The sequence below is a fragment of the Cupressus sempervirens genome, chromosome 9 (genome assembly GCF_028749045.1).
Source record: "Cupressus sempervirens isolate cs-2001-9-10 chromosome 9, ASM2874904v1, whole genome shotgun sequence".
In the NCBI taxonomy this organism is placed as follows: domain Eukaryota; kingdom Viridiplantae; phylum Streptophyta; class Pinopsida; order Cupressales; family Cupressaceae; genus Cupressus; species Cupressus sempervirens.
The window spans coordinates 230,727,128-230,754,250 of record NC_143126.1 but is presented as its reverse complement, the minus strand read 5'-3'; the positions used below and the strand labels follow the sequence as shown (position 1 = coordinate 230,754,250).

Here is a 27,123-nt window from a genome sequence, read left to right as displayed (position 1 = left end):
GGTGACATAGCGCCCAAGCGAAAAGTTCACCATGGCAAGAAATGATCAGACGGATGGGTCCCAGCGGGTACTGTGCAAGTGCAGTCGGCGTGGAGAATCAGATGGGGACACATGTAAAGGTCAAGGCATGCTGTTAGTGGGTGCTATAGCATTATGGGAATTTGGTCTTGATTTCCGCATAGCGACATGGCACCTAGCTGACATGCGGTCACTCTATGGATCAGGTCTTAGGTTGCCAGCTAGTGTTTCATCGAACCAATAGGGAAATGCCACATGTGCCGCGGGCCTAGTGATTCACAAGAGAAAGGGGTTACAGAATGACGAGTCTCCATGATCGTTGGATCAAGGCCAATTCACGGTAGATGCCATCGCGCTATGGCGAAGATGTGCGAGGGTTATATTGGCGACACAGTGCCTTGTTGACACGTGCCCTGTCAGCGCAGTCTAGGATGTCGGTTGGTGGTTAGTGTAACCATCACAGTCATGATAGTATTCAAGGTGGCATAGTTAGTCCAATGAGGGATGGTTAACCATGGGAGGACCTCCAGGTGGAAAAATAAAGAAATGCAATTGGCCCGCGTGGCCTAGTCGATGAATAAGGAGCCTAGTCGACCTTTTGACTTCGACGGATTCATGAACTAGGAAGCGAAGATAATCAATTTTGTCATGCGATCTGATCTCCATGATCAATCTCAACCTACTAGAGTAAATGTAAAACACAGAATGACACTCCATCCATCCGTTGATCCATCTACCAGGTCGGAGCGCAGTTATGGCACCGTTTTCAGTCTTCTCAAGACATTATTGGCGAAAGAGATCAAATTTTTTGGAGATTTTTTCCATGATTGTCTTTTATGGGACTCAATGGTAGGTAGTTGCAGGGTCATTTCAGTAGTAAAAAGATCTCAATTATGCCTGAACTATAAAGGTAGATTTTGTACATTTTGTAAGGGTCGACTGTTCTTGATTTCTCTGCTGCTGCTTGCAAATTTGCAGTGTAAAAATCCCTTTGTCTATGAGCTAGATGAACATCCTGTATCATCTCTTTCAGCCATCAATATGTATGTGTATTGTTTTGCCTCTCTTTGATGCATTGTTGAGATCAGTGGTCTGCATACTATATCTATCTTTGGCCTATTGAATAATATACAAGTGAAATCTTCTGTTCCTGGTGTTATTCAGTTGGTCTCCTGATCTGTATGTGGCTGTTGGTTGATATAAGTCTGAACAAATGTATGACCTTGAATGTTACCCTAGTTCCATAGTGCATATTTGGGTAATGAACGAGTCTAAACACTCTGTTTGGGTGCATCACCACCTTAGATTAGACTAGGTAGATTTGATTTAATGCTCTCTTTCTCCCTTTCCCTTCTGAGAATAGATAGGTGTGCCCTGACAGTAAGAGGAAGTCGACCTTCTCCGGAGACTCAACCTCGCAGTTCAAGTCCCACAGCTTGGAGGTTGTTTCCATGTTTCACTAGGTTGTCCTCGTGCATAGGCCTTGGACAAGGGTGCAAACCTAAGAGACAATAGGTTTTAGTAAAGAAATTAATGGGGTTAGATCATAATTTTTAGGACTCTCTAGATCAATTATGAAAGGGTGTCCTCTTGCATCCTCTTTATTTTTTATTGTTGAACATTGATTCATTACATTATCTCCTTAGAGATAACCAGTTGTCTCTAAAAGTTAGAGGATATACTCTCCAAATAATTAATAAGTATCTAATGTACATAGTTTTTTGATAATATATTTGTATTCTTTTTAAGCTAGAAGAGTGCAACACGAGTCATTCAATGATCAAATTGGACCTCTTTTCTTTGTATCTGGTAGTAAGATTTATGTCTCTACATCGATCTTATTGGGGCTAAATATTGAGTCCCCTACCTTGTGTAGTAAATATGGTATTGGATGGAGATTTCATAATTAAGTGGTTAGGTACCTAGGGATTCCATCTGTAGTAAACCCTAACATATAAATGAAATGTGTCTTTATATCAACAAGAAAATCTTTGGAAAACTGCACAACTGGAACTCTAATTATCTCACTTTGGTTGGTAGAATTCAAGTAGTCTTCTTCCTGCTCATTTTATTTAAATCAATTTGGTCTTCCATATAAATCTATTAGGACCATTTCGTGGATAGCCAAGGGATTACTTTGGCAATAAAATGGATAGCCAAAGCTTCATAAGATAATGAATTATGGATTATGATCAAAATTAGGATTATTATACATGGTTAGGGATAGGGTTCACATGTAAATTAGTTCATTACCTGACATGATCTACACTTATAGTTTGCAAGAAGGTTTTCAACTTGGTGCCATACTCTATTTTTGAGATCTTCTGAAATTGCTTTTGTAAGAGATGTTTATCTCAATACTTGTATATGTACATAATATGATAGTGCTTCCCCATACATATATACTCAATATACTTTACACATTATATGAAACTTCTTATATTTTAACCTTTATATCTTTTCCCCCTTTCTAATGTAAATTCCAAAGGTGAATTTTACATGGTTATTCCAAAATGTTACAAGAAGTCAGAACATACCTTTAGAATTAGTGCCATTGTCTTGTCCCATTTTTCTTGTAACATCTTGTTTGTGTGCAATGTAATCTAAACTTCTGCTAATAATTCTATCATCTGATCAATAATGGAGAAATTGTTAGCATGTGCTCTATGACATGAGTGTTTTTGACACCTTTCTAGAGAATATTTTTTATTAGCCAACTACTTTTTGTAGAACTTCATATGACCAGGTTTACAACAATAATGCATGAGTTAAGTTTTAGATTTTGATTCTTTGAAGAATCATGATGTTTTTCGTATCCTTTCTATATAGTAGAATTTTCCCCTCATTCCCAAAAGCCCCAAAATTCCCCTCATCCCTAGGTGACTTAGTTAATGGGGATGCCTATTTTAAGTGTTGAGATTTGTACTTGAGAATTTTTGACACCTTTCCAAGAACAATTTTTTATCAGCCAGTTACTTTTTGTAGAATTTCATATGACCTACTTTACAACAATAATGTCATGTGATAGATTTTAGATTCTTTGAAGAATTGTGAAGTTTGTTCTATCCTTTCTATATATATAGCATAATTGTCTTTGCCTTTGTCCTTGGTATTTAATGTTTTTTCATGTTCGATGTGTCATTGTTGATAGAAAACTACTTATGTTAAAAAGCGGATAATAGTTAGGATTCAAACTACAATCATAAATATTTTTTAATCAATTCATAATTCTATCTCTAAGCTTTCATTAGATAATTGTAACCTTAACTCTCTTCTTAGGACCATAATAAATATCCGATATAGGTAAATATAATTGTAACTAAAACCATAATCCTAAGAAAGTTCCCTAACATTAAAGGATCACAATAATTATAATAATCTTAAGCTTAGCCATCATGAAAACTGTTAACATAACAAAATTGTAAACCATAACCTTGTCATAATCGTAACTTTGTTTCATCCTGAGACATGAACATGTATAAACCATAATGAGTTCATACTTAAAAATTTAGTATTTAATGTTTAATTTGACTTAAGTGATTAACTTTATTTATATATTAATTGATATAATTTTAATAAAGATATGTGCATTTATATAGATCTAGTTGATAAATTTTAGATTTAAATTTTATTAAATAGTAATTTTGTCATACATGTATTATGTTGTGATGTATTTTTGATGTGTTTTATGTTTTATGTTGTTTAAATATATATGCAGATTATATTTGACGGACCCACCGCCACCCCCTCCCCCTCCCATACCCCCACCTCCGACACCTCCATCTCCACCTCCACCTCCACCTCCACCTCCACCCCCACCCACACCTCCACCACCCACCGTAGATGAGCTCTGCGAGACCATGAGGCGTAACCTCCATGACCTCATGAGTGATATAGAGGCTATTCAACGTGAGAGGCACCGCCCTGTCACCTACTACATCTTGTAGATAGCATGCAAGGCATGGTTGACTCTATTCATCATTTTGATGTAGAAATCGATTCATTTAGATCATGGAGGGAAAGCATGCGTGCGTTCTACTCTGATGGCTTATCATATAGAGAGGTTTATAACCTACATATAGGTAAAGGAAATTTTCAACATTATTTTGTAAACCCTAAGACAGGTGAACATTTTAGTGAGAAGAAGCCTCGCATTTCCATTAGGTGGTGTACACATCCGTGCATAGCAGAACATTTTTTGGAGCGGTGGTGGATGGTATTTGACCATCCACCACACGCTAATCATGAGGTGCCCATTTACTTCCTTAGGAATTTATGGGCTGAGTTTGAGTTGGGTTTGAAACCCAACTATCTTGATATGAAAGAATTTCAGGGGGTTGGTATAGGGATGCCTCAGGATAGGCCTGGGGCAAAGCTGAGTGACAAAACAAGAAACCGCAGGTGAGCTAAGCCCCTTGTACCTCTTCCTGCACCTATTGTGCTTGCTCCTCACCATAATCATGCAATTTCATTTGCTTTTACCCATTTCAGTGCCCTTTCATGAAATTTAGTACAGTAGTGGATGCAGGCGGTACATGCTCCTCCACTTGGACATGTTTGTACTAGCTGTGGAGGCATATGCATAGGCCCCCAGAGCGATCCTAGTGCAGCACACGATGGCCATTATGCTGAGGGTGCAGATTTTGATGATGATGTATACGTTGCCCGTGGTGATGGTAGTGATGAGATAGACGTGTCATCATTTGTTGACCTCATGTAGCAGGGAGAGCCTGGAGAGAGTCAAGAGCAGCAGGTAAAATTTTAATTTTAATATAAATATAAAGTGCACATAATTATTTACTTTCTACATATATGTGTAATTGTATTAACTATATTAATTTGTACTTTTCAAATAACAGAGGATGGATGACACTATTACTCCTAGGAGGCAGTATAGTCTTTTTCTGAGACCTACAGATGTTGGCATCCCTTATACGGTATGCACTTTGAATTACACTGTAAAAATGTACATTCAAATTTGAATTTAATAACATGTGATCATATGTTCTTTTTATTTGATTTTGTAGGGATTGTCTGCATCTACACATACTGATGTTAGTACAAGTCCTACTCCAGTTACCATTGAGGCACAGCCTCAAATACATGTGGTATGAACTTTTGACTGAAGACAAATAATTTGTATTATTTTTATGTATGTACATTATTTTTAACTTATAATCTGAAGAATTTTGACTCACATGTATATATATTTTATGTGTTTTGATTTTACGAATAGGAGCATGGATATCATACTCATCCATACAGGCCTCGGTATAGTTTATTTTCAACTCCATCTTATGATTATCGTGCTAACATACATGTAGACACATCTGTTTCATTGGCTACCACTCAGGTATGATATATACATTATATATACATGTTTAATTTATAGTGTATAAAAAATGTAGTGTACAAATTATGTACTTTGTAATTATATTCATGTATATTTAATTTTGACTAAACGTTTATGTATCCATAATTTTAGGATTACGTCAGCACGAGTGTTGCTGAGAGCACAGGACTTAGCCAGATGGAGGTACCTACATCATCATTTGAGGTCAGTATTTCAATTTATGTACATAATGTATAGTTCATTATGCTCTAAAATCAAATTAAAAAAATGTATGTATTTTAAATTACAGGACCTCACCATTGCTGCATTTGGTAGTTTTGATAGTGCGCATCCTCTCGTTACTGAGGGACACCCATCTCATGTGGTATAATTTATTTTATTATGTAGTGAATATTTAATTTATTTGCAAGCTAGATTTTGAGACCCATTTCAATTAAGCAAGTACATGATGAGACGTGTCTCCTATTACACAGGGTGATACATCTACCTCATAGGGTGTCCGAAATGACGAGACGACTCATATTACACATGATGATCCATCTGAGTCCTCTTCACGTGGAGCAAAGAGGAATTTGATCATATAGATTAGGTCTTGTTGGCACCTATAGATTGTGTTTTTATGATGTGTGTGTGTGTGTGTGTGTGTGTGTGTGTGTGTACAAAATTTATGATGTATGTACACTTTGTGTTAGGATAGTTAAAACTGTATGTTAGACCATGTATTTTTTCACTTCATAGATCATGTTATGATGTATGTTAGACCATGTACTATTTTTTTATGATTTCTTATCATGCTTGTGTATGTAGTACATATATTACTATGTTTCACCATGTTTTAAGTATATTCAAACCATTTTCTTTATTCTGACATATTTTATTCATGAACATATGACACATTTTGTAAGTATATATGCAAGATGAACAATAATTTTAACTATCTATAGAGTGTTATTGGATAAATATCACATCAAATTTATGCATTGAGATAATTCATACAAATAAAATTGACCTACTCGATTAAAAAATGTATTGATAACGTACCTAACAATGTATCATAAGTGATCTTAATGTGTTGTTTGGTAATGTAAGACTCATTATCACCTAATAAGACCTATTATGTGGTAGTAAACATATGAATACCTATCATAACGTATAACAGACATAATGACTTATTAGGACTCCCATGTCCCCTTAAGACACACATGTATGGATAACGTACCTAACAATGTATATCATGTAAGTGATCTTAATGTGTTGTTTGGTAATGAAATATATAATCAATACAATGAATACAATGAGTAATGATCTTTAAATTATCATGTGCAAGTCACTTGTTTTTAATATTACAATCAATAGTAATTTGAAACTTCAAACAAACATTAATTTAAACATGCCTGAATGTAAAAGTAATAGAACAAAATAGGAGGTCATTACTTAAATTGACAATTAATTTATAATAATTTATCAAGTGCACATACCTTTAACTTTCAAATAGAAGTAAACTCTCATTTTTGAATTAGTTTGTACAACATATTTCGCAATATATGTAAGACAATGTCAATGATATATTTATAGTTCACTGAACTCATTTGAAACATAAAATTGGTTGAAAGCATCTCTTCAAATGAGGTCCTATAAAATAAAAATGTAAAACAAAAATACACAGGTTAATAAACAAATAAATTAATAGTCAAGGTATCTGAACTATGTAAATATATATGTGTAATTTGTATGTACTTACTATGTGAAATTGCACAAGATGTTGATGTTTGATCCACTTTAACACTTAAATTTGCATAAATTGTAATTGAGACCTGAATAAGACGTATATAAGTTCTCTAAATTGCTATTGACAACACAAACATACATGTAATTAAATTATATAAGTACATATATATAAAAATAATACAATAATGAAAAAACTTACATGTGTTTGATTTAAATGAAGTCATCCCACTGTACCATCTGCATCCTCTCTCTTTTGCAATGCATCTATGATTGTCTCGTGCTCATCCATTGAAATTGTTCATAATACCTTATTGGTGGGTCTCCCTTTGTACCTTTCTAATTTGATATTTGCTATCACAACCAAATGAGAATAGTGTAAAATCTTCTTTTCGGTTTGGTAGTCTTCAAATGCTAGCAAACCATTTCTTCTTGTTAGGTATCTACGTAGCCAGGTGCCAGCTACAACAACAGACCCGATTGGATACTCAAAACCATCATCGTCTACTTGATGACATTTCATTTTTTTCTTAGGTTCCACACATCTAACTAGCCAATACTCAGTCTGTTCATCATTATCACTAGGTGCAATAATAGCATAAACATGTCCTACAAGATAAGATAAAGTATAGAAACACTTTAATCACTCGTGTAAATATGCAAATTATATAAATTGAAGCATGAGATTCCAAAAAAATCTAATTAAATTATGCATACCAGGTTCTATGAGGTTTGAAATACGATCATAGTCTTCTGATGCAAAAGTAACATTCTAGACTTCATTTACTATATCATCTTCAAAATGCATGTCAGTAGGTGCTAATGATCTTTGTTGCCAATCTTCAACCCATTCTTTATTCTCACATTCTTCCCATTCACCTGAAAGACAAAATTGACAATAACAAGCAAGCTCCCTAATCCATATAGTCCAAGTGTTAGAATCTGAACTCCTAAATGAATGCCATTTAGCTGAACCACTAATTGTATCACAATCATATCTTGAAGGGATATTATTTTCTTCAACTAGGTAGAAGAAATTTTTGATTGTAGAGTTTTCACTTGATCCCATGTATAAATATTTGTTACACCATTCGACAATCTCATGTGCATTTTTTAATTTATCTCTTTCCTCAAATTTTAATTGCTCTTTACTAAGGGCTCTCTTCACACATGCACCAGCACCATCATGTTCTCCTTTACCATGTATAGCCTCAAAAAAACTCCACACATGTTGGATGCTAGTTTTCTTATGTGTCCTACTCAACCAATAGAACATTCCAGCATTCTTGAATTGTCCTATACAATTATCTGACCATATCCAATGTTGTGTCATTTGAATTTGTCTCTCTTTTAAATTATCATAAAAGACCTTGAAACAATATTGGACAAACTCAGATGAATGGAGTTTATTATCACTTAAATAAAAATGGTACTCTCTCAATATTTTTTGATCCTCCTCTGTACTATCAATTGCATGCCTATAAACTATATGAACATAAATTGTTACCTACACTGAATTGTAATATTGTGGTTGTACCTCTTCTTGCGGTGCAAGCTTGTAGTTCTCTGCAAAGTCAACAACTGAAAGTATAGTACCAATTGGAAATGTATTCTCATATATGAAAAATTGTCCATCAAGCCATCTAGAATATTGAGAGTATTTAACCTATTTTGGTATGATCACACTCTTAAACTCATCCATAAATGCATGACAACTAACTTTATATGTAACTAGATCACACCTTCTTCCAAACTTCCCATCCTTCAATGGATATTCAATAGTTTTGAATCTTTTTACCTCAACTAATTGTTGTCCAAAAGTATTCAAAGCATTTTCATGCAAACATTCATCTAACAAAGAAAGATTGTCGCACATATCACGTGTACTAGAAAGACATGCATTGAAAAGAAAGTATTGATCATTAGGTGGCTTACAAAAAAAACCTAATATGAAATATTTTATAGTTTGAGGTAGTATTTTTATACCACATTCTTGCAACATTTCTTTACTATGCATGGTACCACGTATAGATTGAAATACATCATAATGGTAACAAAATTGAATATGAGTTTTACAACAACATGTGATTCTTTCCTTGTTAATCCTTACATACCATGGTTTACACTTTTCAAAAGATCTTTGACTAATGGTTATATTTAATACCTTACCATCTACAAATTATTTAAACAATTCAGTTTGAGTCATGTCCAAAAGGTGTTTAGGATGTGGATCACGTATTTTTGACCCAATTCTCAATTTAAGAACATCTCTTGAATTAGGTGATACTCTTGTATTATGATGCCAAAAATTTTCAATCAAACTTTTGATTTCACTAGTAAGTTTCATATCACATCTCGAGAGTCTACCACTAGAAGTCCATAAAATATTTGTTGGATCACATTCAAAGTTAACCCTTCTCTTTATAGCTCTTTCTAAAGTCTTATGATTCACATTAAGATATCCACTTATGTTGGTAATCAATCTTTTGTCAAATGTTGATTTGTTAACTAAAGCTATTGTTATTGCTCGTCGTGCTGCATTCTTATCTTTAGACCGACTTCTCTTTCCGATAACATCAAAGGCACTAGCAACAGTAGATACAACTTGTTTTAAAGACTCATTTTTATTCTTGGGTTTTGCATACATTCCCAACCTTCTCATTACTTTTTGCATTTTAGACATTTTAATTAGTTGCAATGTTAGCTGACATTGAAACCCAAATTTCTTATTATAAAAAAAATGCCTATACAATCTATTAGCATGTGTCCTAATTTGTCTCCATGAAACCAATCCCTCAAGATTATCTAACACATCATTAGGAATATGAAAATTATGTTCAGACACTTTACTATCATCCTGACATGTTTGTTCAATAGTTGGTGTTTCTATGTCTACATTCATGCAATTTTTATTTTTAGACACTTTACTATTTTCACTATTATTTGGGATTTGAATATCATTTTCAAATTTTCTTGGCATTTCTTTTGGGGCAGGCATTTCAATTGGAGTGTTTTGTGCATGATTGTTTGAAAATTGCTTCTCATGAAGAAAATCTAAATCGTTTAAATCGTAATCTACTTCTAAAAAATCACCAATTTCATCATGAGAGAAAATTTGAGGGTTTGGAGACACACCTGTATTGAACGCATAATTAGAATGTGCACCTGAATTTTTTTGTATTGGGTTCTCTTCTTTGACTTCTTCATCCATCGTGGTATCTTCAATGTCTTTCTCCTTTGAAACATTGTTCAAGTCTCTAATTCTCTGTCTTCTCTCTTGTTGACATTGTGCTTCATTCTCTTTATTTGCTGCAATCTCCTCATCTGTCAGAACTCTTGCTTTCTTCTTTCTTCGTTGTTTTGATCCCATGTTTGCACCAGTTTTGAATTTGAATTAGTAGCCTACAAATTGTATAAGAGGACAAGAAAATAGAATAAGCATGACGAAATTCGGTGTTGCAGGTTGAAACTATTGTTCAATCATTTCAATCATTGAAATTGGGTCGGTGGGGCAGCTTTTGGGACCCAATAGGTACATCAGAAATGGGTACCCAATTTCTTAAAAATTGGGCACCCAATTTTTTAAAACTCTGGTACCCATTTACAAATTAGGAACCCAATTTTTAAAAAATCAAGTGCTCAATTTTAAAAAAGTCGGTATAATGGTTTAAAAAAATTGGGCACCCAATTTTTGAATTACAAATCGGGTGCCTGATTCGTGAGACATGAGCGGGAATTTGGCATGGCTCCCAACTTTTGCATGGGGTTTTTCCTTGGGGAAAGGCATGGTATAGGCTTGGTCTCATCAAGCTATGCCTTTGTACTCCTTTTTTTTTCTAAGGCATTTAATCGACAATTTCTGATATTGTCATAATTTTTTTATAGTCATTCCTATTGAATTTTTTGACGAGACAAAAACCCATTATAGCTCTTGCTGTTCTGATTTCAAAAATGTAAATTTTATAGTGTTATTAATTTATTTTCTATTTTTCCATTATTTATTAATCAAAACTATCTCCTAAACCATAAAAAGTGACATTCACTAAAACTTTAATAACTTTTTTATTTTATAATTTTTTAAAAATTAATTTATATGTCATCAATCTACATACAATTCTTTTGATGTTAAAAAAAAATATTGAAAAAAGTGAGATTTTGATCAAATTATGTGCTCCGTACACGAGAGGTTTTAAAATTTACCTTTATAGCCAATTAATAATTAATAATAAAAAAATTATTGAATAAAAAATTAAGAAAAAATATTGCCATCAATATTTGGTGTATTAGGTAACTCCCTTTAAAAGGATTTGCAAAAATTCATTTATTTGTGTCAAATTATGGTGTCTGTACACGAGCATGGTATGGTCCTGAAACAGGCATTTTGAAAAAGTGGTTTTTAAAGATCCATACCAAAAAAATAATCTATCATATGGGTGCACAAATAAATTACATATTCAAAAACTAGATTTTGAATGCTAAAAATTTTATTTCTAGAGTTTTTTAATATTCAATCTCTAAGTACCTCAAATTTTGACATCAATTGACAAAAAATTTCAAAAACAGAAAAAACACTTCCAGTTTTTGCCAAAAGTGAGACCCAACTTCTTGCACTGACCCTAATGTTAGTTGATTTAGATGTAATTCAACGTTAAGGGATCCTTAAAGAATGTAATCTGTTATGTATGTTATATTTACTTTCAGATGGACATTGCTATTGCTTCTGTTATGGTGCATAAGTTATTTGTGGTATTTACTTTCATGTTAAAAAAAAAAATGCTACCAAACTTAGTGAAATTCTAGGTTAATTCTTTGGATCCCTTGGCGGGGCATTACAATCCCCACCAAGGTTTTCCCTCTAATAAAGGGTTTCCCTAGTAAGCATATCTGGTGTTATTGTTTATCCCCCGCCCTCCTAAGTTATATTGGTGGACTTTAATTTCTAACAATTGGTAATAAAATCTTAGGTCCTTGAAGAGAAAGTGTAATAGATTTAGGAGATCAATGGTGAGTCACTTCAAAAAAGAAAGTCCTATGTTTGATGGAGTTAATTTTGACATTTAGAAGATGGAGCTTCTTGGTGATTTATCAAATTTACATATAGAACAAAACATTGAGTTTCTAGATCTAGAATCTTTTTGGTGCATACAAAAGAATAGAAGCACAAGTAAAGACAAATTTGGATCCGAAGAAGAAAAGAAGATCAAAGAAGGTATTGATCTAGTTATGAAAAGAGAAACATAATGTATGATTATTTATTTATTTATTAGACATGTAAAGAATGTGGTCACTTTTCATCCAAATGTCCTAAGATTGTAAGGAAAAATAGAAATAATTTATTGTCTGATGATGATGATGATGAAGAATTTAAAGCAATTATGGATATATTCCTGAATGATAGTGATGATAAAGATAATGAGCTTGAGTTGGTTGAGAGGGAGGAAGCATTAGAAGAAACCACATTAGCAACTATTAGTGATGATTATAATGAAGAGGCTAATCCAAAGATTAATCAAGAAAATATTGAAGTTTTCTTTGAGAATAAAAAAGATTTGAAGAATGATGTACAAATTGTTGAGCAAAGAGGAGAACATATAATTGAACCTAGAGAATAGATAAGAATTGAGATAGAAAATTCTACACCTAACAAGAATTTGGAAAAGAATCAACCTGTAGAGAAAATTATTCAAAGCAAAGACAAAGGAGCGATGACAAGAAATAGAGTAAATGAGGAATTATGTATCATCTCTCAAGTTGAACCTAGGATCACAAATGAGATGTCATTTTCAAATTTTGAGCAAGACACACACACACATACCACTCAATAATAATAATAAAATTAAAATTTTAAACATATTAAGAAACCATATGAAATCATTTACATATTATTGCTAAAAATTGTCAATTACATCTAATCATATTCCAGGAAATATTTAAATTGAAATGCATTCACAACTTTGACATGTCTCTTTTAATATTAAAATCACATCTGGATCTTACAACAAAAAAAGAGTTACATATATGAAGATCTATATGTGATCTTTTACAATATAGAACTTCTACAAATATTCATAACAAATTATCTTGAAATCTCCAATAGAAAATGAAATATTCCAAGCTTTTCTTCAACACAAATCCATATGAAACCTATAGAAAGTAATACTAAAACCATGGAGAGCTCACCTCCCAACCTAGGTCTCTTTGAGACCACCCACCAAGCTTGGAGAAACAAGACCACCCACATGCAACCCATACTACATGTGTATCCCTCCTCCTTCCAGGGAAGAGACTCTACACTCAAGGGAAAGGCCCAACTAACCCCTTCACCCAAAGGCCACTTCTTCCATCCTAAGGGTGAGTGATGTCCTTCCACACCCATAACATCATACTCTCAAAATCAAAGAGAAAGAAAATAAACAATAGAAATTCATTCGCCAACAATACAACATGGACAATGAACAATACACATATGCATTTGTAGCCAAATTTACATAACTTTTATTTAGAAAAAAAAATTCAATACATATTTCCTAAAATATGGCAAAAGCTTCAACCTTTCTCCAAGCTATGGGAAATGAACTAGTAAAATTTATTTTATGACAACTTTTTTGTCACCAATGCTTTAGGAAGAGTGTTCATTGTTTTTTATTTGGAAAATAGGTTTTACAAGGATCCTGAAACCTAAAGTTTTACAGCATTAAACAACATAAAGCATAAAAAGTCAGAAAAAACATAAACAACCTCAAAAGGCCAAAATCAAAAAGGCCCGAAGCCAGGGAAACAAAGGCCAGGAAATGAGCCTAGCAGATAGACTAGTGTCCCTTCTTCTCCATTTCCTACAAGATTTTGGCAGCGTCGCTTTCCTTTTGGATGGCCTCCTCCTCCTAGGTCACGGGGGGGAAATGATGCTGATCCCCCTGGCTTTCCTGGATTCCAATCTCTTTTTGAGGATCCTTCGGCTGGTTTCATTCTCTGTGCTCTGCTTCACATTCCTCACAAGAGCAACATTGGTCAGATAGTCCCCCAGATTAACAATGCTTTCATTCAATGTATGGAGGGTGTCCACAATCTGTTTAGTCACAACTTGGTGGACAGAGTCCAGCCTTTGGACCTTTTGCTCTAGCTGGGTGATTCTGTCCTCCTAATTGTCACTAGGGTCCTTGCTTCTATCTTTTTCCTGGCTGCCCACCTGGTCTTTGCTGCCTCTGGCCTCATGATCCTTTACTTCCCTCTTGTTGTTGGTCTGGTTGGACCTATCCTTCAGAGTCTCAATTTCCTGAAAAAGCCACTTGATGGAGCGAAAGTTGTCAATCAGGCTATTCTTTGCATTGTTGAGGAAGTTGAAACCTATTTCATGGGCATTGTCAGAGAGAACCAAAAGAGTCAGGTCAAGGAGCTCGTCATAGTGGGTGCTACTGTCGAGATCCCCCAACACCTGGATTTTAGCAAGTTCTCTAACAATGCCCATACTAACATTATCCATATTGAAATTTTTCCAAACCCTTACCTTATTTTTCTTGATGGCCTCCCCTCCCTTTTCAACCATAATTTCTATCATCTCTTCTAGGGACAAAATGGGGATCTCTAGGGGGGAGGTGGGCGCAGTGGGGCTGGGGGGCAAATCAGCGTTGTCGCTGAGGTGATCATGGGTAGAGGTTTGGTCCAATTTTCTTTTCTTGGGGTTATCCTAGGTAACCAAGGGGGTCACCTCCTTCTTGACATTGTCTTTTTCCTTATCATCTTCCAACTCACTTTCCTTCTCTGCCACCGAATCCGCTTCCTCCGACTCCTCACTAGACTCCTTAGGATGAGGGGTAGGGGGGTTAGGGGGAGGGCACCTGGGGCTCTTCCTACTAGGGAAGCGGGGAGAGGGTTTGGCTTTTGGGGTTTCAAACTTGACAAATTTCACAACGCGCACTTCCCTTGATTTTGAGCTAGCAATGTCCTCCGAGGAGCCACCCAAAGCCCCAATGGGCCTGACTCTTGTTTGGGTTTTTAGAAACTCAAAGATGAGGAGCAGAAGACCTTCATGAAGGGCGAGATTCTTGATCGAACATTTTTTGTAACTGTCTATATTCTTAGTCATAGAAGTAAAAATGTAGAAAGGAATGGAGATTTTCACTTTATGTCTAAAATGATTAAGCAAAACAAAATGATGGGTTCTGACTCTATCAAACCTGGGCTCCAAAGTGACATACTCTATGATGATCCTCAGAACAAGCCCTCAGAACTTTTTGATGGACTCTATGTCGTAAAAAGTGTCAATCTTCACCAGTTTTCTTTTCTCCTTGTTGTTCTTGATGAACGCGTTGACAACATTGGTGGACATCTTCTTATCCCTAAAGAAGCTAATGCCTTCCTGGGAGAAGCTGGTGACTTTCGCAATGAGACCCTCTATGATTTGGTGGGAGATGCCATCAATTATGACCTTTCCGTTGTGCTAGGTTTCAACCATTACCTTGGTAACCCCCGCGTCGAAATCATGGAGCCTCTCCATGAAGCTGGTAATGCCACCCTTCTGGAGTTTTTTCCAAACCTTCCCTTTTTCTTTCCAGCTCTCTGTTTCTCCCCATGGCTCTCTTCTTATCCTTTCTCCCACCATTGCAAAATTATGCCGCTCTAACCCTAAACCCTGAACAAAATTGTAGAGCTCAAAGATGGAAAAATTGCTAAGGACAAGAGCATTAATGCGCATGTTTTTGGGTTTAACTCTGGCTTTCTTCTACTCATGTAATTTGTACATGATATTATGAAATGGTGGGGGTTCCGCATAACTCCTATTGATTCCCTTTTTAAAACATGATTTAGGATGTGTCATCATCATAAAAATATTTTGAGTTAGTACCTTGGATTTTCTCCTTTCAGATGAGCTCAATAGCCACCGTCAAAAAATGAGTTTTGTTTCACCATGTCATCACCGAGTTTAATGTGATCGCTACGTTTGCGAACCAATCTGCAACCATGTTAGCTTCACGGTAGATATGGCTGACGTGGTAATTTTTAAATTTTCTCAAGTCCATTTTAAGGTGCTCTATTATGCTTTCTATGGTCCATGATGGTTTGGTAACTCCTAAAATACAATTAATTATATTTAGGGAGTCACCTTCAAGCCACAATTGTTCAATCCCTGAGTCTAGGGCCAGCTTAACAATGAGTCTGGTCGCACTGGCTTCAGCCAAATGTTTGGTTTGGTGACCAATAGGGGAGGAGATAGCAGCAATGCCCCCTCCCAAGCTATTTCTTATGATTCCACCGCATCCAGTGAGACCAGGGTTCCCCTTACCCACTCCATCAAAATTGGCCTTATGCCAATTTTCAGGGGGGGAGGACCAAGAAGCCTGTTGTCTTCTTCTAATCCTGTCTTCTTTCCTGGTCTTAATTTTCCCTCCGTCCTTTATGGTTCCATCTCTAGTTGTGGAATAGTTCTCTTTCATGAGGCTGTCAATTTTCTCTGCTATAATACCCTTAGGAGCTTCTTTGTCTCTGAATATCCTGTTGTTGTGCTCCTTCCAGATTCCCCAGCAAAAGTGTGGGATAATCCAGGAACTCAAAATTTGGGATTCTAGGCCTTTGTGGTTGCTTCTCCACTGAATGAAGAAATTTTGGATGCTGGTTAGCAGGCACCAATAGGAGTTCATATTGGAAGTCAGAAGACTCCACACTCTAGATGAAAAGGAGTAGTGAATGAAAATGTGATTAACTGTTTCCAAGACAATTTTACAGAGGCAGCATCTGTTGGGAATAATTTGGCCTCTTTTGGCTAAATTATCTAGGGTAAGGATCTTGTCTTGCAAGAGGAGCCAAAAGAAAATGTTGATTTTGGGCATTAATCCAAGGGTCCAGGCCTTGGTCCAAAAAGGTTTCTCCCCTGTTCCCACTAGGGAAAGATAGTCTGAGGCTATAGTATAATGGCTTCCAGAAGAGTCTCCCCAGAATAAGGCATCGCCTTTCTGGTTTGTTAGTAAATAGTTTTACCTTTCAATAAGAATTATAGAACATACCTCAATACACCCAAAAAGAAAGACAAAATATACTAATAGATGGATAGATTATCATTTTATTGATAATGCTCCTCTGAATTGAGAGGTACAGCTCCCTCACAAATGATATTCAATGAATGTGATACTTGGTTATGTCTTCAACCTGAAGACACGAAGGGTTTTTCAAACATTCATCCATCAATATGGAATAAATGCAATCAATAAATTGCTAAACTAGAAATGAATAAAAAACTAGTAAACAGCCATAGGACTATCTACTATGTTTCCATATTACAGAGAAAATTGAGAAAGCTGTAAACATCTTTATGCAAAATTGTGAATACATAACCAGAAGACTACATATATCACATTAGACATAGTAATAAAGAACTGCATCTAAAACAGAAATAAAAGGACTCCAAAATCCTTTCAGATCAGAAACACAAATGTATATGATTGTAAGATCTAACACACTTATGTCCCTCTTTATTTAAGAGACATGATAAAACAATAATAGTATTGTTCCATCCCTTTATCACAGTCAATTTGCATAAAATGAAACTGCTTCCTCTGTTACAAAATAGAAATCTCTTCTCCCTATAGCAACAGCTATAGAACTCCTCCTCCAAAAAAAGAAGAACCCCTCTCTTATTATTCTCTATACTATTTATCTTCTCTTTGTGTCCATTCTTTTTTAGTTTGAATAACTATTTCTTGAAATTGCTCCCAACCTTTCATATTCCACTGTCCATTATTGAGTAAGAGTGATGTATCAAAAAATAAATAAACATAATGTTTAATAAACATTATGATATTTCTTACATTCGTCCAAAATCCTCTTATGGAAAACTGCCACTACAAAAATGAATGGCATGTGCATGTTGGACAGATGGCGTATGCTGGTTACAGATTGCAATTATAATCCTGTAACTATCATTAATATACTGCCTCACTCAAATAGTCATAAATTTTTATCCGTCAGTAATATTGCAAAACATCTTGGAGGGAATTTAGAGATCTAGGTTTCCTCAAACATAACCAAAATTTAGCTCAATCCAACTATTGGATTAAAATCTGTTGGCCCCGAAACTTGACTATTTTTCTGATTGTAGAACATTTTGCATTTGCTGGTATGTTGACAGACCCGCATATAGTCCATCATAACTTTTGACTTTGACAAAATTTTGAAAATCGCTTCAGTGAAGATTTAGAAAACTTGATTTTATACAACATATCAAAAATTGAGCAAAATCCAATTGTTGGATAAAAAGTTATACTCCCCAGATTGTGACCATTATTTTAATACAGACAAAAATCTGTAGTTACAGGCTGTATTAAAACTGACAACAATATATACACCAATACCTGCACTTGAATCTCATGTTGGAATTTACTTGTAAGTTGCATAAGAGCCTGCCTATTATGTCTCCACCGTAAATATCCATATTCATTTACAAATTTATCAAGCGCCTGGAAAGCCAAAACATATTACTTATAATGAAATAAGGCCTGATTTTGAATTCATATCCTCCATTATCATCAATGCATCTTTCATGGCAGATAACAATGATTTCCTTTGACTTCCATCTCATCTCATTATCCACCATCCTATTTTGGCCTCGGGTCTTAGACTTGGAACCTTGAAACGGGGTTTGAGCTTGATTTTGAATTTGAGCCAAACATTCCAACTGTTGAATCTGGGTCATTGATCTGTGAACTGCATACTTGAAACTATCCATGAGCTTTGAACTTAAGAATGGTGGATTCTTTTCAGGCTTCACCATTTCAAAGACAATTTTGAATCTCCCAATCTTGATTGAATCATAATGATTCTTGAACTTCTAATTTCTAGGGTTGAAACTGAAACTTTGAATTGAGCACTGTATTTTGTACCGATTCCAACATAAACTCGAAGTTGAAGTTGAACTGACCTGAAAGTTCAACCTCATCATATGTGAATAGGAATGCTGACAAATAGGAGAATGACTGACATGTTTTTAACATTTTGTGCTAATGACAGAACTTGAAGTTGAACTTGAATTGGCTAGAAGATTCAACTTCAACTTCAACACTCGAAAGTATGTTATGAACTCACTGAACTTGAAGTTGAACTGACCCGAAGGTTTAAATTCAACTTCAACTTGGGCACTCCCACGACTTGAATGTTTGACATTAAGGCTGAAGAAAAATATAAGAGTAACATGGTTGATGTTAATAGCTTTCAAAGAGGCCATCAAAGGCTCAAGATCCTGCGAGAGAGCTGCCAGATTGTGCTAATCATTCCCATTTCTGTAGTTCCTAACCAGCATGCCATATCTGCCTATTGCCTAATCAGCCCATCTGCGAAAAGAAGGATGGTTAATGAGAGGTTCCAAAAAAAGCTAGCTGTCCTGCTAGAAAAGGATTTTGTCTCCCATTCCAGCTTTCCATTTGGCCCTAGATTTGGCAAGAGGAAGGGTCTTCAGAATACCTTTCCAAATGTAAGAACCCATCGGTAGCTTGGCCCCCTGAAAAATGGATGAGAGAGACAGGCCTCCCAGGTACTTCTCAGCTAAAATATCCCTCCAGACCCCTATGCCATGGAAGATGCACCAAGGGAGTTTAGCTAAGAGGGATTGATTGAGGTGAGAAATTTTCCTGATACCAAGACCTCCCTGGCTTTTGGGCAAGCAAACTTGGTCCCAGGCTACCAGGTGGTATCTCTTGTGGTCATCAGTTCCAGTCCATAGAAAGTCCCTTTGAATCCTCTTCATTCTGTCCATGAACTTATCCAAAATTCCAAAGAGACTAAGGGCATAGGTGGGGAGGTTCTGGAGAATCAAGTTAACAGGGTGCATTTACCTGCTTGACTGAGGGTGGCCCCTTTCCAGCCAACAAGTTTCTTGTTGAAGTTGTCTATAATGAAAGTCCAAAAGGAGTCCGGGGGTTTGGAGCCAAGAGGAAGCAAAAGATAAGTCACCGATAGGGACCCAATGCCATAACCCAGAATTTGAGCAATTTTCCTCTGCCTCTCCGAAGGAGTTTTGAGGAAGAAGACAGAGCTTTTTTCTAAGTTAATAGCTTGGCCAGAACCCCAGGTGTAGGAATTAAGGATGCTTTTGAAGATTCTGGCCTCTTGGACTAAAGCTTCATCCCCCAAAATAGTGTCATCCACAAATTGCTGATGAGTGAAAGAGGATGGAACTGAAGAAGGTCTCAAACCCACTAAACACCTGTCCCTGATCTTCTTCTAAATGAGTCTTCCAAGGCACTCCACCATGATTACAAACAGGACTGGAGAGATTGGTTCTCCTTGCCTTAGACCCCTAGAGGGGGAGAAAAAAGGAGAGGGGTGGCCATTGACCAGAACCGATAAAGAGATAGAAGAAACAAGTTGAGAGATGAGTTTGCAAACCTAATCATCAAGGCCAAAGGCACGAAGAACATCAAAGAGAAACTTCCAGTCAACCCTATCATAAGCTTTTGACAGGTCTAGCTTAAGAAGGAATCCTTCCTTTTTACTTGCCTCAAGGAAGTGGATGACCTCATGAACCGAAACAATTGAATCAAGGATCTGCCTACCAAGGACGAAGCCAGTTTGCTGAGGAGAGATAATTAGAGGGAGAACTCTGAGGAGCCTAGAAGTGAGAACCTTGGCAATGATCTTATAGAAGGAATTGCAGAAGCTAATGGGCCTAAATTTATCTAGGGAATCAGAACCCGAGATTTTAGGGATGAGAACCAGAAAGGTAGCATTAAGTTCTTTAAGAAAATTCTTGGCTCCAAAGAACTCCTGAATTGCTTTAACCACATCCAATTTCACAACATTCCAAAAGATCTGACAGAAAAAATTAGGGAAACCATCCGAGCCAGGAGCTTTATCCCCCGGGAGAGAGAAGAGGGCCTGATGGATTTCCTCTAAGGAGGGGATAGCCTTCAGCATGGGAGTGTTTGTTGTTTCTAAAGGACTATTTAATAGTTTACTAATATTAGATTTATACATGTGTACAATCAAGTTATCTTTGTTTTAAAAAAATAAATTAAAAAGAACTTGTGTTCTCTCTTTATTTTAATTTATTCTTATCATCTTGCATATATTTAACTAGTTGATCTTCCCTTATAATAAAACAAGCCCATGAGTTTAATTTAGGAAGGAATTTTTTAATCACTTGGTAAGTCTTTTTTACATAGTAGATTTATTTTTTCAACCCTATAAAAAAGAAATCATTGTTTGGAGAATTTGCAAGTTTCAAAAATGTTCGGTAAAATTTTTTCAATGTTAAAAACTCTAGACCAAAATGGACAAATCCAACAAATCCAACAAATCTAGATAAAACTATATTTGGTGACTATGTTGTACATAATCTTTTACTTGCACAGTAAAGCATCAACTATGTGGAAATGACAATGGAGAATATGCTCTTCCTAAAGAATTTTTTTTAAAGTTTCTAATTAGAATGTGTGGAAGTCAATCTTGAAGATGACATGTATGAGACAAAAATCTATTTTACATACCTTGTCCTCTCAAGGATTGCTCTACGTCTGCATAAATGGTAAAATTCTTGGGCCGACATCGTTGGAGTTGTATATTCCAAAAGTGTTGTGATACTCCTCCTTAATTTTCTAAATTTTATTAATAATGGCTTGAGATACCTATCACTATTTAAGGTTGTTGATGAAGGTTGCTCCCCTTAATACTATAAACTCTTAACTAGAAAACAAAGAAACAACAACAAATGCAAGAACAAAATATAAACTTCTTATTTGCACTACAAAAGTGGTATTATAGAATTCACAAGTACAATATGTTAAACCACATCAACACCTTCATTACAATAATTTGCAAGACAAGTTACGAACTATCACCCTAGAGCTATCATAGGCAATGTTTGAGCTTTTCTTAAATAGGCAATTTTATGCCACCTAGGAAGGTTCTAGATGGTCAAACTTAATACTTAGGTCTGATAGACCCTAACAATAGATATAGATTGATTAACTACATTTTCCAAAAATTATTTTTGAAATTTCGGTAGCCCAGCTTCAGAAAGCCATAATTCTCGAATTGTTGCTCTGATTGGCTATTATAACCAGTTTTCAAAAATACTAGCTCCTAATCTATAGAATTGAAACTATGTAAGCACCCGTCCTTTGTGTTTTTTGACCTCATTCGAGGACTTTAAGGACTCTAATGATGAGCCTAAAGATTTTCCTACAAATATTTCTGTAGACACCTAAATCTGATTTCATCACTAGGTAATCATATTTAATCATCTCCTAGGACATTATTGATTAAATATTTACTATTGAATTAATTAATCATCATCCCCTAATTTATTTATTTATTTAATTAACTATAGTCCAATTGATAAAATCAAATGATAACTGATGGGGGCACAACCCAAGAAAAAAATGGATGCAACAGAAAGGGAAAATTATATTAACTAAGAAAATAAGCTATTACAAATAGTACAGAGAAAATAAACTTCAGAACATGCCCTAAGGGCTTACAATAGCATAAATCTGGAGATAATTTCTCCTTTTAGCACCTCCTCTCAAACTCCACTCCGAACTGCCTTTTACAATGCCAGAAATCTCCTTAAATAGACCTCGGAGGGTTAAGGACTAGGAGTACATTCTAGAAAGTGCTAGTAGGCATCCACCGACAAAATAGAAGGTTCCAGAAGCTGCGTTAGAAGTCAGTGCAAATCTAGAAGAATCTAGAAACGGTAACCGAACTTCTGGGAGGCATAACTTTTGAACCGTAGCTCCGATTGACGAACCGTTTACATTTTTGAAAATCTCTCGAAGCACTCTATAGCTCTATGGACCAGCTTCGCTCATCCCCCATTTTTTTACCCTTTTAAAGGTCATTTAATGCCCCAAACTTGAATTTGAAGCATTCTTAGGAGGTCTCCAAAACTCGAAAAACTGCAATAACTTTCAAACCGTGGGGCCTGTTGACCTGATTCTTTTTTTGGAATGCTCTAAATTATGATTAAATTCATCTGGCCAATTCACACCTTCTAGTTTACCAAAATGATGGCCCAAATACATACTCCTATTTTTTTGAGATTTTCAAACGCACTGATAGTGGAACTGTGAGAGTTGGAACCTTTATTTGATCCAAATGGGTATCCAAAAATGAAAACACATCAAACAAAAACTAAGTCTAAGTACATTTTTTTTGAGTGACACAAGATTGCCCTTATTCCACTGGATGCTCCTGCATCAGACACCCAAGGTAGATTGAAAAGTGACCCTGTCACTTTATGGATGGTAGAGGAAATTCCAAATGGGAAACCTCAGCTACTAAAATCCAAGTTGAGTCCTCGATCGGCCATCCTTTCCATTTGACCAAATACTCTTCATACTACCTATTTCTGGTACTCCTACCCACACGATGATCTAGAATGTCTTCTATCTCCTCCTTCTTAGAAGTAGGAATTGGACATGGCTCTAACACTAGCTCCTCATCTGCACCATCATCATGATACTCTGTTAAATCTGCAATGTTGAAAATGGGAGAAATATGAATACCATCTGGCAGCTCCACCTCATATGCATTTCCTGAGTCATGTTTCTTCAAAATTTTGCAAGGGCCAAATTTCTTCATTTTCAACTTGTTGTACGTACCAGCTGGAAATCTTTCTTTTCCTAAGTGCACCATGACTAGATCACCTACTTGGAATTGCTTATGTCTTCTCCTTTGATCAACCCTAGCTTTATATTCTTGATTCATCTTGGTAATGTGTGCTTGAACTTCCTCATGTAGACGCTTGATATGTTCAGCAAATTCTTACGCTTCAGCAGTTGTCCTCTCCCCTTGCTCTATCTTCCTCAATTCTTATGTAGTCCTTGGGCTATTCCCATATACAATTTGGAATGGTGATTTTCCAATACTCCTATTTACAAAGTTCTTGTAAGTAAACTCTACTTGTGGTAGAATCAAATCCCATCCCTTGGGCTTATCCCCAACTAAACATCTCAGCAAATTGCCCAGACTTCTGTTTACCACTTCTGTTTGGCCGTCAGTTTGTGGGTGATGCGTGGAACTGAATTTCAAGTCTATTCTCAACTTCTTCCACAATGTCCTCTAGAAATACCCCACAAATTTAGTATCTCTATCAGAAACTATACTCCTTGGAAGACCATGTAGTCTTACCACCTCTTTGAAAAACAAGTCTGCAATATGGACAGCATCATGAGTTTTGTGGCATGGAATGAAATGTGCCATTTTGGAGAACCTATTAACCACCACAAATACTGATTCATTACCCCTTTGTGTCCTTGGCAATCCAAGAACAAAATCCATACTTAAGTCCTCCCATGGCCTTGATGGAATAGGCAATGGCTGATATAGGCCAGTATTGTGACTAAACCCCCTGGCAACTTGACAAACCTATTAACTTTGTACAAAATTCTTCACATCTTGTGTAATTTGAGGCCAAAAATAATGTTCTCTAAGAATGGCAATGATCTTATCCCGACCAAAATGTCCTGCCATCCCTCCACTGTGTTTCTCCTTAATCAAATTTTCCCTCATGGAACTCCTTGGAATGCACAATTGACTACCTTTGAACAACATGCCATCTTGAATCAAATAGTCTAACACTTGGTTCTATCTACAGCAATAGGTTCTTTACAAGCTTTCCATGCTTCAACAAAATCAGGATCCTTGTGGTACAAATTCTTGAGTTCATCAAACCCAACTACTTCAACCTACATTGTTGTAAGCAACAACTGTCTCCTACTTAGTGCATCTGCAACCCTATTAGATTTTCCACTTCTATGCTTCAACACAAATGTATAACTCTGCAAGAATTCTACCCACTTCATATGCCTCTTATTCAATTTACCTTGGCTATTTAGGTACTGTAATGCCTGATGATCAGTATACAAAACAAATTCCTTTGGCAATAAATAATGCCCCTATTTCTTTAAGGCCTGAACTATTGCATAGAACTCTTGTTCATAAATAGAATACTTCTCTTTGCATCATTCAATTTTTCACTAAAATATGCAATAGGCTTACCTTCTTGGCTTAATACAACCCCAATAGTGCTACCACTGGCATCACAATCCACCTGGAACACTTTTCTAAAATCTGAAAGTGCCAACACAGGTTGTTCTGTTACCTTCTTCTTCAGCATTTCAAAACTTCTCATAGCTATTGTAGTCCATTTGAACTCTTTTCTATCCCCTCTTATTGTATCAGTTAGGGGTGCACATATGCCACTGAAATTCTTAATAAACTTCCTATAAAAACTAAGCAGACCATGAAATGATCTTACGTCAGTAGCAGACCTTGGAGTAGGCCATTCCAAGATGGCTTTTACCTTCTTTGGATCCATTTTGAGACCTTCAGGTGATATAACAAACCCCAAATAGACTAACTCCCTTTTTGCAAAGTTACACTTCTTCAGATTAATTAACAGTTTCTCTTCCCTTAGCCTTTCAAGGACACTACAAATATGCAATAAATGTTCTTCCAAAGTCTTGCTGAAAATTAAAATATCATCCAAATAGACAATAACAAATTTTCCCAAGAACTTCTTAAGTACCTCATTCATGAGCCGCATGAAGGTGCTTGGGGCGTTCATCAATCCAAAGGGCATGACTAACCACTAATAAAGACCCTCCTTGGTCTTGAAGGTTGTTTTCCACTCATCTCCTTCTCGAATCCATATCTGGTGATAACCACTCTTTAGATCTATCTCTGTGAAGTACTGAGCTCAACTCAAGCAGTCCATAATATCATCCATCCTTGGCAAAGGAAATCAATACTTGATGGTGATCCTATTTATAGCTCAAGAATCTGTACACATCCTCCACTCTCCATCCTTCTTTGGTGCGAGTACTGCAGGTACTGCACATGGACTCAGGCTCTCTCGAATCAAGCCCTTCCTCAACAACCCCTGATCCTATCTATTTAGCTCCTCTATTTTAGTAGGATTCATCATGTGAGCAGCCTTGTTAGGCAAACTAGCTCCTAGAATTAGATCTATCTGATGACTGATTTACCTTACTGGTGGCAATCCATCTGGAACATTATCAGAGATAATATCTCCAAACTCCCTTAGTAAATCTGAAACTTCAAATGGTATTTCACTACTACCTTCTTGATCTTTCGTTGGAATCAAAGCATAGCACATATGCTGATGTTTCATGCCATCTAAAAACTTCCTTCCATCAACAAGAAAAATCCTAGCACTACTACATACCTTTTCATCTTCCTTTTTCATGGGCTTCAATTTATGGTGAACTCCATCCTTTGTGAGAGAGTATGTGTTTGCATGTCCATCATGCATTGAATTCTTATCAAACTACCATTGTCTACCCAACAATAGATGAAAAACATCCATCGAAATAACATCACAGAGAACTTCATCATGGTAACTCCCAATTTTGAATTTTACTAAACATTGTTCACTTACTAGGACCTTATGATCATCTTTTACCCAAGCAATCCGATAGGGCTGTGGATGTTTCTCCCTCTTGAGCTTCAGCTTAGAGACCATCTCTTCTGATACCAAGTTATCAGTGCTACCACCATCAATGATCACGTCAAAACATTTATCCTCACACTTGCATCTAGTACGAAACAAACTCCTTCGTTGTCCTAGTTCAATCTCACCACTTAGTAGGACTCTTTCATTTACCAAGGTCTCTCCTCTTTCTACATCCTCTAAATGTGATGATTGTGCTTCCTCATCCACATGAGCAACCCTAGCTTGGCCCTCAGCTCTCCTATCTGTCCTTCCTTGTCATTTAGGGCATTCAAAGGCACGATGACCTTCTTCATTGCAATGGAAACAAGTACCATGGAAGCCTCCTCTTCCTTTTCCACATCCTCTACCTCTTCCTCTTTGATTTCCAAAGTCTTGATCATGGGAGCGGTTGAAACCCTCATTCCTCTGGTTCCTACTAGTACCCACATCTTCATTTTTCTTTTGGGTTTCATTGCGGCCTCGAGATGATCTACCGCTTCCCCTTCCTCCTTGACCACGCCCTCTTTTTCTTCCTTCAAACCTTTTATTTAGCTTCTGTTCAACTCGTAAGGCAAACTGGTAT

General features: G+C 36.1%; 1 pseudogene; it reads left to right on the top strand.

Moving 5' to 3' along the window:
• The first annotated feature begins 362 nt into the window (after nucleotides 1–362).
• Nucleotides 363–27,123, top strand: part of LOC149538343 (small ribosomal subunit protein eS24z pseudogene) — a 48,843-nt pseudogene continuing 22,082 nt past the window's right edge.